We start from the raw sequence: 16,234 nt of genomic DNA, 5'->3' as shown, positions 1-16,234 counted from the left end.
ATCTTTGTTCCAGAAATTTGAATGTACTGTATGTGCCTATTATCTAGCACAGTGCTTGACACAAAATAGGCACCTAATAAATATGCATGAATAAATGAATTAGATGTGCAGCACCAATCTGTACCCAATTATGTTTTTAATAAATTGCTCTCTTGTGTTTCTAAATATATTCTTTCCTTTTATTGTGTATTTAATTTGTTGATAGCAAAGGTTCTGTTTTCGAACAAATAAATTGCTCATATTTTTTCCTACTAGGTATCTCCCTTGCTCTGTGCTTCCTTCCATAAGAGGCACCGAAATCAGCCAATGGCAGTTCCTGGAATCACTGGCCTAGGTCCCATAAGCAGCTTGTAGAGATGCTATCAATTCTGCTTTAAATGAATGACAGCAAACATTTCTTTCTATTTGCCTGTGAAATATGGCACGGCTACAGCCATGCTGTCTAAACTGACCCTAAGCAATACGAGTGGGAGAAGGTGTTCTTTAGCATCTCAGCCTTCTGTTTCCGTACCTTCTTTTGTCCCTAGTTACCCTCTTCCTCCAAGATGGCAAATCATTTTATGTTCTCGTCAGCTTCTCTCCCTTCTTTTGGAAAGGGCCTAATAAACTTATTGTAAACTGCTAGAACATGAGCAAAGCAGATGCATTGAAGAAAGTTTTACAACATTAAAGAATTTTATATTTGATTTTTCAAAAAGTGTCAAAGTAGTCACCAGTGGATAAAATCAGAATATTGTTGTACTTCCTCACATGTGCTTTAAAACTTTTAATTTCACATGGAGACACCACCATTGTTTCAAAACTTTCCTACAATTATTTCACAATATTTACATATTTCCTATTTGAAAACAGGTATTCTGTATTTTACACTTTTCTTCTCCAATTTCCTATCTCTCCTGCTCTTTCCACACTCTTTTTTTTTTTTTTTTTTTGAGACAGAGTCTCACTGTGTTGCCCAGGCTAGAGTGCTGTGGCGTCATCCTAGCTCACAGCAACCTCAAACTCCTGGGCTCAAGCAATCCTCCTGCCTCAGCCTCCTGAGTAGCTGGGACTACAGGCATATGCCGCCATGCCCGGCTAATTTTTTAATATATATTTTTAGTTGTCCAGCTATTTCTACTTTTTTTTTAGTAGAGACAGGGTCTTGCTCTTGCTCAGGCTGGTCTCGAACTCCTGAGCTCAAATGATCCGCCCGCCTCGGCCTCCCAGAGTGCTAGGATTACAGGCGTGAGCCACCGGGCCCGGCCTCTTTCCACACTCTTGATGATGGGCTTGACATACATGTCATAGGAAATAGAAGCTGGCTGAAACTCTCTTTGCTTTCTAATACTAAAACTTCTAACTTCTTTGAATTTGTGCCATACTCTATCAAATGCCTCTTATTTTGGACCATTTTTCGCAATTATTCTTTCTTCTCCTGCAATATCAATTTCTGTCTTCTACTGTATCACTCCACCTACTGTCACATGTCTCTCTTCAACTTTATAGTCGCACATCTTGATAGATTTGTCTATATTTTCTGACTCCACTTTCTCTCCTCAGAGCCTTTCCCAAGCCTACTCTGGAGCACTACCCTAATACTGTATTCTTACTACTCCACTGAGGGTACTCTTACCAAAGTCATCAGTGGCATCTGTATTGCCAAAGCCAAGAGTCATGTCTCAGTGTCATCTTATGCACACTCTCAGCAGATGTTGACACCAATGATCACTCTGTTCCTTTTGCATCAATTCCTTCCTTTCGATTCCACACTGCAGCCAGCACTCTCCTTGTTCTTGTCTTGCTACTCCGGGCATTCCAGTTGTTTTTGCTGGATCTTCCCTTGCTCTGGCTTTAATCTTTGACATCTTCAGGGTTCACTTTGCTGCTTCTTCAACCCTCACCTAAGAAATCTTGTTTCCATGGCTTTAAAATCATCTATACAGATGATTCTAAAGCTCATGATTTCACTCTGGAATTATAATTTCATAACCTAGAAGTCCTGGCTTATATACCCAACTGCCAAATTGGTATATCTACTTGGATGTCTAACTGGAATCTCAAACTTCTCAAGTCCCAACTGAGCTCTTGAGGTCCTCTGCTTTCTCCACTTCTTTTCTTCTCTAAATCTTTCCATTTTCAGTCAATAGCATCACCATCCATCAAGCACCTAGACATTGTCCTTGACTCTTCTCTTTAACTTTCCTCCTTCAATCCATCAGCAAGTTTACCCTACTCTGTTTCTAAACATCTTCTCCCAAATATGTCTATTTATTGATTTATTTTCTTCTCCACTGTTACCACCCTAATCCAAGTCACTATATATATTTTTTGTAATCTGGACTATTGCAATAACTTTCTAACTGGTATTCTTCTATATTAATATCCTTTGATTATTTACATAACATCTGGATTAATTTTTTAAATCATGTCAACCTCTTGCTTAAAACTCTAATGGCCTCTCATTTCACACTGAAAAAATTCTAAGCACCAAACTTTTTTTACACATATACATAAAACACAATTTTATCCGCAAGTAAAATATGTCACTACTAGACCTTTAGATATGTGTTAAGGAATCCATTCCACTACAGATTTTCTGGATTTATATTTTTCATAAATGTTTATTTGTTCAGTGCAAAATTGGCAATAAAACTAAGGAAAGTTACCATGATTGCTATTATATATCAGCTGAATCCTATCACATCTGATGTTTTTATATTGGATTTTATAGGTCTTTTTTTCAACTAGGCTTTGACACATTACTGTAATTCACAGAAGAAGGAGGAAAAATGTAAACAGAAAATACTAACAATATCTTTCTACTACAGAATTGCATAGTGATACTATTATCTGAGAAAACTATTGGATGGTAAAGATATTTTTCGAAAGGTATTGTTAGAAAATTTCAATGGTGTCATTTTTCTGACAAATTACTTAAAAATTCTCTATTGTATTGCTAAGATGAAACATTTTCTTTGAAACATTCAAAGGGAATGCTCTATTACCAACAAAAAGGGAAAGATTCACAAAAGGGTAGATAATGATTACTATTAAAATTCCAGAAGACTAAATACAAAATAAATTCAGAAGGTTAAATGCTTAACTTCCAGTGTAACACACCATCTAGTACTCTTCATAAAGCCCATTGTCTTCAGTTTTCTATAGAAGCTGAAAGAAATCTTAGTCTTTTTGTTATAACTGCATTTTCCTGCTTTGAACGCAAAGCCTGTGTTCGCTGTACTACATTTTTAAGGAAATTCATACGTGTAGAACAAGTTGTGAAAAGTTCAAGTTTAAAAATATTTGAAGAGAATTCTAAAATTTCCATTAACTTTTGAAAGTATATTTAAAGTGTATCGACTTGCCTTTTACTGTCATTCCCGATTTTGAATAGAATGAAACTTAAACTATATTCATTTGTCCTTGAAATTAAAAAAAAAATTATGTAGGAGCATAAGAAAAGTTATATAGGAAAACAGCTGTTTCAGTAATGTTTATATATTACTTCAGACTTGCACTCAAATTCTACAGGGCTGCAAGGATGAAACTTTACAAAACTTGGGGCCTGGGCAGTAATTCTTGAAGAATTACTAGTGAAGAGTTAGCTAGTGTCTTGAAATGAAGCAGACTTAGTTAAGATCATTTATGGGTGTTTAAGTGCTTATTGCAAGTAATTCTTTACACCTTTACTTCCTTCCTTCTAGTGAAAAACACTGAAGAGTCAATGTATTTATAGCCAGAAGAGTAAGTGTATTTATAGCTATATTTACACATAATTATATGGCTAAAATGCTTAAATCTATTAGTTTAAATTTTTTTTTAATAGAAACATCCAGATCTCATAATTGATGAAACCAGTTTTTCCTTTCCCCATGCATACAAGGGGAAGGTTGTTGAGGTCCTCAGGGAATATTTATGTCCATCTGCAAAACAGATCCTAGGTGATCATTGGAGCATAAATCTGTAAAAGTCTTGAATTCAGAAGAATAGCTGTAAAAAACCCTCGATAGTAAAAATAATTATCTTTAAACATACGCTTTGTTGGAATGCCACCACCCTGTTATTTGACCCATAATTGAACAACATAACTTAATGGATGAGGCTAATCCTTGGAGAGACAAGAGGCCCACCCTACGTAAATTAAATCAGAAGCTCTGAGGAAATGAAATACAGATAGAAAAGAAGAATGTGTAGTGTGGAGTTTATTATAGCTATTATATTTAATAGTAATTTTATATTATAATTGATTTATAATCAATATTATCAATTAGTTTAAAGAACTGGGAAAGAAAAAATGTATATTAGTGAACCAAAAGAAAACTGAACTTAGTATTTGATGAAATTTGATGCATTACGTAGTACCAGGAAGGGAAGAATGAATCCAAAATGAAAATCCTTTAAAGTTTTCCTTTGTTTGAGGATATGTGTGAGATCATCTATCCAATTCCCTGATTTCTCACTGAGAAAACAGACAGATGTAGCAAATTGCCCAAGTAAACATGGTGCTGAGATGCTGATTCACTTCCCTCTCCAGCATGGTCAGACTTTGAAAGTGAAGAATTTTCTTCAGATTTTTGAAAGATTTTTATTGCTTTACTCTGTTAAATATAGAGTCTCTTCCTGACATGTCTCAGGAACTCTTCCTTTCCTCTCTCACTTTATTATAGAATGATTCTGGTGAAAGGAGTTAAGTTATAATTGGGAACAACCAGTATACTTACAACAGAAGTAGCCTTAGAATTTGGCACTCTGTGCTATGCTTAAAATTCCGAGCTGGACTTGATGTAAAAATGTAAATATAATGGAAATTTCAAGGAGTTTACAGTTTAGCACAGGAATCCTCAAATTTGAGGAGCCAAGAAAAAAAAAAAAAAAAAAGAGTCACTGAGCAACTTGGTAAAAATGTAGATTTTGAGTCTCACTTTAGAGCTTTGGATTCTAAGTTGGGATCCAGCTACCTGCATGTTCCATGAGCACCCACCCATTCTTTCACCTCCTTACTGACACGTCAAGTGATTTTGATTCAGAAACCCACTGAAGCAGATCTAACTGGATAGGTGGAATGGAACTTCATTCAAAAAATATTTGAAATCCTTAAGATTTTAGGCTAGGGAAGCCCTGAGAAAATTTGCTGTGAATTCAGTTTCACCTTATTTTACTTTATTTCCCTTCACTCTCAATTGGATACATTAAAGCTTGAATTTTTTATTTTATTGTTTTAGTTTAAGAACAGATATACTTTTTTTCTATATAAACAAGCTTCTATTAATAGGAAGAAAACTGGGAGATCACTTTTTATTTTTTCTCAGCCTGGTATAAAGAGGCTTTACCCAAATTGTGCTCAGAATCAATCTTAGGTGTTAGCTCCCCAATATTCTTATTTCATCCTGTGCTAGCTGACTTGCGATAAAAACCTAGCAAGTCAGATTAGTCAGATTAGCAGGTCAGCACTGCAGGAGGAAGGAGATGAATCATGTTGACTTTTTGATTGCTTGTTTCTCCTTTGTTCATATTTGGCTTCTCAGAGTCAAAGCGTTCCTGTATTTTGGGTTTGACTTTGTCTGTAAGAGCTGAAATGATTGGCAAGCACATGGGGGGTTACAGTGTAATGGAAGTGTTTGGAAGGAGGGTACTTGGCAGAGTGAATGAGCTATCTAGAGCTTGATCTTCCTATTTATGATGGAACATCCATAAGCTCATTCCCTTAGGGCTCTAGCATTTATAGGACATGTTCTTTGTGAAGCACCTCTATTGAGAATATCTTTCTGGGATTGAACCAAATCCCTGGCTGCTCCACAGTTAACTTGACTTGAGCCAACTCAGCTTCAGAGGAAATTTACTTTTGGGTCCAGAAGACATAGGCGAAACACCCCAGTGTATACAGCCTTAGATTATTCCAGCCTTCTGAGGAATCATGATAGGTATGGGCCGAAATATAGAGCTGTCTTATGCTTTGATATGTTCCTATTCTTTATGGTAGAAGGAAGAGAGTAGTCAATAAATATTTGTTGGATGAATGAATGAATACAACTTGCTCCACTGTTTCCCACCTTCAGTCATTTGTGTGCTACCTTCATGATTTTTACTACATCCATGAAATATCTGTGTTGTTTTGTGATTCATTAGTTTTTTACTTTAGCTTCATGTTAGTCAATAGTATAGGTGACATCTGGATTGTTTCCAACACGTATTAAAACAAAAATAACTAAATAACAAAAAGGAAATATCTTTACCTTGTACCACCCAAACCATTGTGCTTCCCAGCAGTGGTGTGTGTCCCTTGCTTTGGAAGATGCACTCATACTCTACGTGCTATTTTCATGGCATTATTAGACTAGAAATCCCTGAGGACCTGTATTTTGCTTTGCTTTATTTCCTCTTTGATTTTAGAATGACTATTAAGAGTGGAAATTTGGTTAATCCCATGTGCAGAATGATGCATGAATTAAATATCACTGTAAAAGAGGAATCACTCTATTCAATTGCAACTAGAACTCCAGCTACTCTAAATTTTTTTTTGAATTGCTAGGTCTAAGAAATCTGTAATTACGGTTTTCCCTCGCTCTGACCTTGACCAGCACAGGGACTTTCAGAATCTATCTTGACAAACTCATTTCCAAAATTCACTCAGTCTCATGTGACATTTTACATTATTCTTCTTTGACTAATTATACTGTCTATAATAAGAGGTGATAACTTCATTTCGATACACGTAAGTATTTCAAATAATAAAAAGTTTACTAAAAAGGTATATTTCCATTAAGATGAAGGAAGAAAAATAAAGCACATACATGCACTTAAATATATCATTAGATACTTTGTGAAAGTTAGCAAAAGAATAGGCACAAAAGGCTAATTGACTACATCTCGGGGACTAACTACATTTTTCTGCTCAAGACTTTCCCTACCTATTAATGAAACGAATAATGCCTTTGAGTTTTCTAAAAAGGAATGCTGTCTCTTTTTTGCTTATTGAAGTGGAGCCACACTATTTCAATAACCATGTTACAGAAGAGCTATGCTTCTCTGAAGACTTAATAATTGCTGAATTATCAACTCTTGCTGGGTTTAAATGACATCCTCTTAATGTTGAAATATTCAACCTTAAACCTCAGTTTGAAGTAGCATTTGAATATACTGTGTCTCTATCTTCATACAAAAATCTCTGTGTGTAATTCCTCCAAAACATAAAATCCTGTGATTCTTTCAATGAAGTGGTATCATTCTCCCAGGGGCAGATCTCATCAATTCTGCTGACACCAGAGAGTTTTGGATTGCTCAGAGCAAAACCCCTGTAACATCTTCATTCCTTTCCAGCCTAGACTCAAGGAAAACTGACATATAAACACATTGCTAAATTCTAAACACTAAGAAAAATCTCAAGTATTTAAAACAAACAAAGTACTTCTTGTCCTTTAAGCAAGTTGTGCTTTGCACATAGTAGCCTAAGAAATAGCTGTAAGTTAATTCTACTTCTTCAAGTCATTCAGAAGAAAGTAATAAACATGTTCTTTAAAATGTTTTAGCGGCAATGTTTTCATTATTATCTGTTTATTAAGAGTGAATTATTTTTAGCAATATTTAGGGTACTTTGGGCAAGATTAAACCTTATTGTTTAGAATTCATAATTCAAGGTAACATGAATTACCTTGAAATTACTTGTGTTACCTCTGAAAAATAATTTGATAAGAATATTAATATAAACAAAAGGACCTCAAAGAAGCTTCGATCAAAAGATTTATAGGAGAAAACTCCAATAATTTTAGAATCACTATTTTAAAACATTTTCTGTGCTCATTTTACTATTCACTAAAGTCAATACATTTCTGTAGCTTAATCCAGACTAATACATGTTTTTGAAAGCAATAAAAAGATATTTATTTTAAAATGTTCTATGCTTGATATTTTCTGCTGACCTTCCTTTCTACATAGCTTAAACTATTGATCGTGCTATATTTTCATCCACTGTCATAAAAAAAGGTGTGTAAACTGCAGTCTGGCCAATAATGAAGGAATAAGAAATGCTTAGAATTAATCTTTCAGGTTAATTTCATCACTTTATGTTTGGGTTTATATTCGGCAGATAATCAGTGCTAACATTGCATTCCATCTCAAATTCACTGAGACCTGGGCAGTGTCATGATATACGAATAATTTATCAGCAGGCTGGGTGCAGTAGCATACACCTGTATTCCTAGAACTTTGGGAGGCTGAGGTGAGACGATCACTTGAGGCCAAGGTATCTCGACCAGCCTGAGTAAGAGTGAGACCCCATCTCTACAAAATAAAAGAAAAATTAGCTGAGAGTGGTGGCACACGCCTGTGATCCCAGTTACTTGGGAGGCTGAGACAGGAGGATCATTTGAGCCCAGGAGTTTGAGGTTGCAGTGAGCTGTGATCTTGCCACTGCACTCCAGCCTAGGCGACAGAGTGAGACCTTGTCTCAGAAAAAAAAAAAAGGATAATTTATTAGCACATTTCATGTAGCGCATGTGCATCTTGTCAAATCAGATAACACTCGAAATTTTTATTCTTCTTTTTGCAAAAATAATCAAGAACCAGTCTGTGAAAGAGGCATCACATCTGATGAAAGAGTTGAGAATCTGATTCATTCCAGTTAAATTCCTGGTGTGTCATTTTAAAGATTTGAAAACTTGGTAAATGGAGGATCTTTCCCTGGAGAGAAGACACCAAGGCTATCTTATGAGTATCCTAATTGTAATTTCATCACATGATTACTACAGATTTCTTTAAGAAGTTAAATGACTTCACATAAAATTAAAAGGAAAGGTCAATTGCTAGCTACTACGGGACTATCTTAAAACCAATGTAGATGATAGAGATTTATTTTTCAGTTTGCTTTCCAAATAAAGGATTTTAGGGTACTTATTCAACATTATTTCAATCTGACACTAGAATAAACAAAGTTTAAATTCTGGGAGAGGAAAAGGAGATTAAGAACTATCTAATAGTTAAATTCTGAATGAGCATGAGGAAGGTAAGAAGAAAGACTGGCTGAATCCTTAATGGTGAAAGGAATCTTCAATAGTAAGTATAAATTTCTATGAAAATCTTGGGGAACATTATTTAAAGATCAAATGACAGCAAGATTGTAAATAGGTTATTTTGCAAAGTTTGATTTAGGATTATTTACACAGAAGATATTGGTCAGAATATTTTGCTTATGAAATTGGCCTAAATCACAGAATAATTGCAATTGTTGTAATAGAAAAAATTTTAATGTCTTTAGTGTCCTCTTTCTTGACATCAAATCACAATGTTTTGGGTAATTAATATATTTCCAAAAGTAAATGTAAACATTTATTTAAGTAAAATTAAGTATAGAATTAATGAAGAAAAATTCTACTAACTTAACCAGATGAGAAAATCATTTTGGTGATTAGTAAATCTAAAGCTGCAGTGGAAACAAAGCAAAATATAGGAATTCAAAACAAGTTCTGCTGCTTTGAAATGAAACTGACCCTCTTTGCATTCAGAATGAATTTCAATTATGCTTAGAAGCCTAGCTTGTCAATTGCATTTTCCTTGCTTTCCAAATGCACAATTTATTTCAAATAACCACATTAGGATATGGATGGTGCCTATTCGAATGTGCACATGATGTCTTTCTTAGCATAAATAAAAGATGCCTAAACACATTGATTATTTAGAATTTTCTTTGGATGTATCTATTCTCTCTATTTCATAACAGAGTAAGTTACAAACAGATGTTAGATATTTTGTGACTGGAAAGAAATATGCTGTTAAATTTTCTTCATATATAACATTCAAATAATTATCCCCTTGCTATTATCCTTTGGCAAGCAACTAATTTAGGACAGCAAGGATTAAAATAGAGAATACTCCATTCAAAAAGAAAAAAAAAATAATCAGCTCACCTGGGTAAAGCCTTCATGAATTGCACAGCTCTGAAGGAGACATGGAGAAAATGCAATATGTACTTTGAAAGGCAAGAAAATGAAGTAAAGATTTGAGTATTTTATTTTTTTCTACTCTGGATTTATCTGGGTTCTCTAAATCCAAAATCTGATTAGCATATTTAATCTTATGCAGCGTCAGGAATGATCCACCATCCTTTAATCAGTCTATTATTATCTGTCCTAACTATTTTTGACAGTCTGTTTATGTTGAAATATACTCTTAGTGAACAATAATGCACCGTATGCTTTTGTGGCTTAGGAACTTTGACAGGGGTATATGTGAAACGCAGGTATGATGCTCACATGGTGCACATGAAGCGCAAGAAACCAAAACAAAAATGAAAACTTAACGATCTAATTTGGCTGTTTACATGGGTTAGGTTAGTTATTAGGTAATTTGTTCATCTTTGTGTGGTAGACAGGGGCAGAAACAGTATAGCATATGGGCGGTAGAGGTTATAGACTTTGATTTTGTAGGACTTAAATTTCAGTCCTAGTTCTATATCCTGTGTTGACCTTGGGGAAGTTACTTGACTTCTCTTAGATTCAATGTGCTCATTTGTAAAACTGGGATAAGTATTATAGGCTTTATTTTAGAATTTTTTAAATCCCATGAAATATATAAATGAAAATAAAGTTTATAAATACAGTTTAGAATATTTGAATAAATAAAACATTATTTCTATTTATACTAGTAGCATATGATATTGGTCATAATTATTCAGATGGTCCTTAATGAATGTTATTAATGCATTAACAAAAATTTAGAAAGTTTGTCTATGGCTCTTTGCAAGAGCATAAAGTACAATATAAATAAGGGGTTGAAAGAAATGAAAGTGATGAGAGTTGAAATCTAAGAGATAAATTGCTGCGCTAAAGAAACTGGACTTTTCCTTTGTCCAAAGTTCGGGGGTCCTTGTGAAGAGTTTTAAGAAAGGTAAAGACTAGAAAAGATTGTTTCTCAGCAAGCTCTGCTAAAGGATTGGGAGTAAAATTGGAAGTGGGGAGACCAGTTTAAGAAGCTGATGTAGACACCAGATGAGTGGTCTGAAGTAGGGTGGCAGCGCTGGAAGGATGGGGAGGATAAGGGGAGAAGGAGCAGGAGATATTGAAGTATTAAGAAGAGATAGGGGTCAGGCGCGGTGGCTCACGCCTGTAATCGTAGCACTCTGGGAGGCCGAGGCGGGCGGATTGTTTGAGCTCAGGAGTTCGAGACCAGCCTGAGCAAGAGCAAGACCTTGCCTCTACTAAAAATTAGAAAGAAATTAATCGGCCAACTAAAAATATATAGAAAAAAAAATTAGCCGGGCATGGTGGTGCATGCCTGTAGTCCCAGCTACTCGGGAGGCTGAGGCAGAAGGATTGCTTAAGCCCAGGAGTTTGAGGTTGCTGTGAGCTAGGATGATGCCACTGCACTCTAGCCTGGGCAACACAGTGAGACTCTGTCTCAGAAAAAAAAAAAGGAAAAAAAAAAAAAAAAAAAGAAGGGATAGGATTTAGAGATTGTTTCACTGTAGGATGGAGTGGGGTGAAGGATAAAGTAGAAAAATTAAGGACAACAATGCCCAAACTTCCATGTTGGGCAAGATGATTGACATAGGGATATAGAAGCAGGAACATGTTTGGGGAAAAAAAGACTATTTTAGACATGCAGTTTTGGGGGGGCTCTGGGACATCTAAATAGGTATGTATGATAGACAGTTGGAGATAGAAATTTATGAACCAAATAATTAGTGAAGATTCCGCAGAAATGTTTATGGTAACAAGAGTAGAAGTCCCAACTTGAAAAATGACCAAAATTTAAGAGACTGAAGGAGGAAATTGAGATTGAAAGCGATTTTGTCAACGCAGCATTATTAAAAAAGTTCTGTGAGGAACTTTCTTTAAGATAGTTCTGGTAAGGGAAAGGATGACAGGATTTGGAGTCAAATACTTGGGTTCAAGCTTTAGTTCTCTTGTTTATTAACAATGTCACTTTGAAGAAGTTGCCCCCTCTTAGCCAACTGTAAAATGGGGATAATATTAATATGCATTTCATAGGGGTAAGGATAAATGAAATAATAGTTGTCAACATTCTATTTATAAAGTCCTGTGTAAGTATTTATTAATATTATGAGAATAAGCTAACTAGAGACTTATATTTCCTTATGAGCTTGTTGTAAATAGGGATCCAGAAGTAATTCTTAGAAATATATTGTAAAGAATAGGCAAAGAATAACTTTCACAAAGTCCAGAAATCTGAAAAATTACAATTAGTATCGATGTTAGATATGCTGAACAAGGGAAATGTACAGACTGTTTCACTGTGTAAAACAACAAAACAAAGCTATTTATGTAATAAATTTATTATCATAATAGAATGAAAAATGTGTTTATTATTCATGAGGATGTATGAAGTGGCTGGGAACTAAAGAAAAAGATTGGTATGGTCAACCTAGCAATTTGTACAAAATAAATTCAGGGTATTTTTCTGAAATAATAATGATTAGATATCTCTACAGCCATGAAAGCTTTGAGGTCCGCAGAGATACATTCATATTTTCTCCTGTCATCCCAGAACACATGGAGTTCGCACTGGCTTCCCACCCACGGACACATTCCCACTGAAGCCCTCATTGTGATGCAGAGACGGGACAACGGTCAGGATCAACAAAGTGCCTGAAGTTTGAACTTGCGCACATTGTTGGGCGACTTTTCTTTGCAATTCCAAATTGTCCAGACTATTTGGCACTATTCAAATTTGTTCCATAAACACAAGTAACCCTAGGAAAAAAGCAAAATAACTCTTAGCAGTAAAGCTGTTGGATAAATGGCATTTTAAATCATTTTTACCCCTACTGATGGAGAGGACTTCAGCTCACTGCCACCTGAGAGCAGTAATAAATATTTACAAGGTACTCTCCTGAGGTGTTCAGAACGTCACATCGCTCCAATAGACTACAATTTCAGCTAGTGTAAAATGGGCAGGATAAGAAGTAAATAAAAATAAACCTCAGAGTAGATCACTTATCCACTTACTCTGTTCTAAAATAGAGTATCATTTTCAATTCCTGGTGTACATTACTAAAAATGAAACAGCCTAACAAGTTAAGTGGTTAGAAGAATGTCCTTAATCCTTCACAGGTGAGACATGGTGTTGGTCTGGTATGGTTCCTATGACCACAGGGATGGAAAGTCAGGAACATTTTTTTCATTCCTTATGCTGCAGTTTGCCTCTTCTCAGACTTCTCATTAGAAAGAAAAATATTTCCATTAGCAGAAAGGCTTTTTTATTTTTCTCCTAACTTGAAATCTGTTTTAAAATTTTACCGCGGCTCCACTCTTCTGGAGAGCATCTTTATAATGGGAGCTGCGAAAGGGAGAGTATCTATTGTTTGGTGCTGTGGCTTTGTCTGTTTAGCAATAAAAGTGTAGTATTCTTGAAAGAATAAAGATAAGTTAAAAGTGTTACTTCCACCAATGAGTACAATTATATGTGGATATCCTTCAGTAAACATAGAATGAGGAATTTGCCAGTTAGCTCAGTTGTGTCCCAAATGTTCATCCTATACTAGAAAAATTTCTCCCAAACAAGAAAAAGAATTCAGGTTGCTCATTACCCATTTTCCCTGTATCATCTTTATTACCTGATCGACCTTCCTTTTGACCATTTCTACTTTGGGCAAATAAACTTAATTATTTGAAAATCTATTGGATATGACAATAAACTGCACCACCTCTTTCAGAAGCTGTTTTGGATTCTATCTTGAGTGTCCTGGGAAGAAAGAGAACAAGGTGTAGTGTAGGAAAAAAATATATCATTTCTAGTATTTAGTTTATTTTCTCAAGTAACTTCTCTAGCTCCTAATCAGTGATACTCTTTTTGAATATGCAGGCACTTGGCAACATTATTACTCCTGCCTCCTCAAAATACGGCCAGTCCCTCATCTGCTCCAGTGGTGTCAAAGCTCCCAAGCATTTGGCCCCCTTACTGGGCGCTGTCCCTCATCTGCACAGAACATCAAACTCCCCTGCCCTCCTTTCCCATTCCTTTGGCAGGTTCTCTTGATTTGCCTCAAGACCCAGATCTTTTATGTTTGAAGACAGAAACTCCTAATATTTCACATTGTATTTACTTTGTCCTACACATTTTTCTAGTAGAGAAAACTATCCCTTTTAAGCTCAGCAAATACACAAATTTCATTCAACACCCACCACCCATCTTGTGTGCTCGCGCACGCACGCACACACACTCGGAACCTAATAACTGGCTCGCAGCTCTAATAAAATTTGCATTGTGGAAATTTTATTCTGAATAATTAATGGATTTGTTTTATAGAATATTTTCACTCAATATTTTGCCGTATTCATGTTAGTAACACAGTCCTAGGTCCAATTATCTACTGTTACCTGCTATATGAGATTTAATCTAGTTTATTTGGCTTTTTAACAAACTTATATTTTCTCCTTCCATCTCATGGTTTCCCCGTTTTTCCACTCTTTTCTATCTTCACTCAAATCCCTAACTGGATCTTTAAAAGACTTACTCATTTTTGCAACTAAATGAAACACGTGGGTTTCTAATTCTTCATGAACAATAAACAAGTGAAAGTTTCAAAACACAAAGATTGGTAATATTAAAGTAAAAAAATACATATTATACTAGACATATAACTTTAAACTTGAAGACAAAAAATTGACTCTATATATGTATGTATATATGTAAGTCTGTGTGTGTATATGCACGTATTTGACTCTAAACTATGATAATTAAGATTCAAGTTCAAATTTTAAGTTTTCCAAATATGGAAACTTTAAAAAAGGCTTTTGTAATTTAAAAAAATATCATTAATTCTAAACAGGAAATAATGACTGAAATCTGGCTTTTTCCATTTTTCAAAAGAAATTTATCAAAACATTAAAAAACACACAACACACAAAACAAAATCGATACAAATTTTAATCTGTGTTATATTAATTTCCAGTAGAATACAGTCATGGCACTTACACCTCTACCATTTTTTGAAGTGGCTATTCCTTCTATTTACATGTAGCTATTCACCTCTCAGAGGCTGGCAATTTAAGAATAATTATTAAAACAATAATTTTCTTAGACACTGATCTTCCCCAAGTATGGGAGTAAATATCTGAAACTAAATTTATATTCATTAACACTTCATATTTTACTTTCCTATCTTAACAGTAGGAAAACGTGGAATTTTACAATGTTATCTTTTAATCTGCAAGTATTAAAAGTACATGTGAAGTAAAATTGAACCTCAAGTCATTATAGTTTATAATAATCAAGGCACATTTTCCATATACTTATGTAGTTTAAATTTTCTTATGTATCTAAATGTTCTGTGTAAGTCTTAATTTGGTTTAAAGTCCTGATATCAATAAACCTTCATTAATTACTAAGAAAATTATTAGTCATTTTACTAATTGTTCCTTAGTAAAATAAAGTTTTATCTGACAAAGTTAGGTTATTTAAGTTAAATACATTTTTAAGTATCTAAAATTTAATTAACAATATTTGGTAAGCTAAATTTATTCTATCATCCTTTTAATTTATTCTACATATATTTTTAGTAATAACTTCTATTTCCTATTATAGGGAGAATCCTGCCCTGGGTTATACAGTACAGACTGTTGTAATTAATTACTTGTATAACTTTCATCAATTAATTAAATTCACCTTTCAGGATTTCCTTTTCCTTATCTATAAAATAAGGACAGTTAATTATTTATATCATCTTAAAGGCCTCTTCCAGTTGTAATGTATAATAGTAAAGAGTCGAATTATATAATTTTTTACATTTATAAACTACCTTTTAAAGCAATTTCAAAACAGCCTTGTAAAATGAGTTTCTATATTGCAAAATTGTGAATTACTACAATTTACTTTCTCTAGCATCTTATTGATCCAGTTATAAAATGTACTTATTTTATCAAGGCTTCTTAGAATGTGCTGAAATAAGGTCAGACCCAAGATGTACAGTATAATAAACATTGTTGGTAATGATTATACACTTTTTCTGCTAAAAAAGATACATCTCTCATCACAAAATAAAGACAGTGTTTTTAGTTAAATATGTAAATCTACCTGGGATTTATTTAATATCTGAACTTTGAGGAGAATTTTTTTCAAATACATTTAATTTCAGTGAAAAAATAGAGGATCTTGATTTGTCTTCATAACAGCTTTGGACATAAGTAACATGTAAGTAGATGTGTTAATTAATTTTAGGTTTAAAAGGAGATCCTAGACACAATAGTGTCCTCTCATTTAAGCTGTTCTTCCATGAAGGCATAGTATTGAAATCACTAGT

Source organism: Propithecus coquereli, unplaced genomic scaffold (assembly GCF_000956105.1).
Source record: "Propithecus coquereli isolate 6110/MARCELLA unplaced genomic scaffold, Pcoq_1.0 Scaffold160, whole genome shotgun sequence".
NCBI classification, from domain to species: domain Eukaryota; kingdom Metazoa; phylum Chordata; class Mammalia; order Primates; family Indriidae; genus Propithecus; species Propithecus coquereli.
This window is presented reverse-complemented; position numbering follows the sequence as displayed.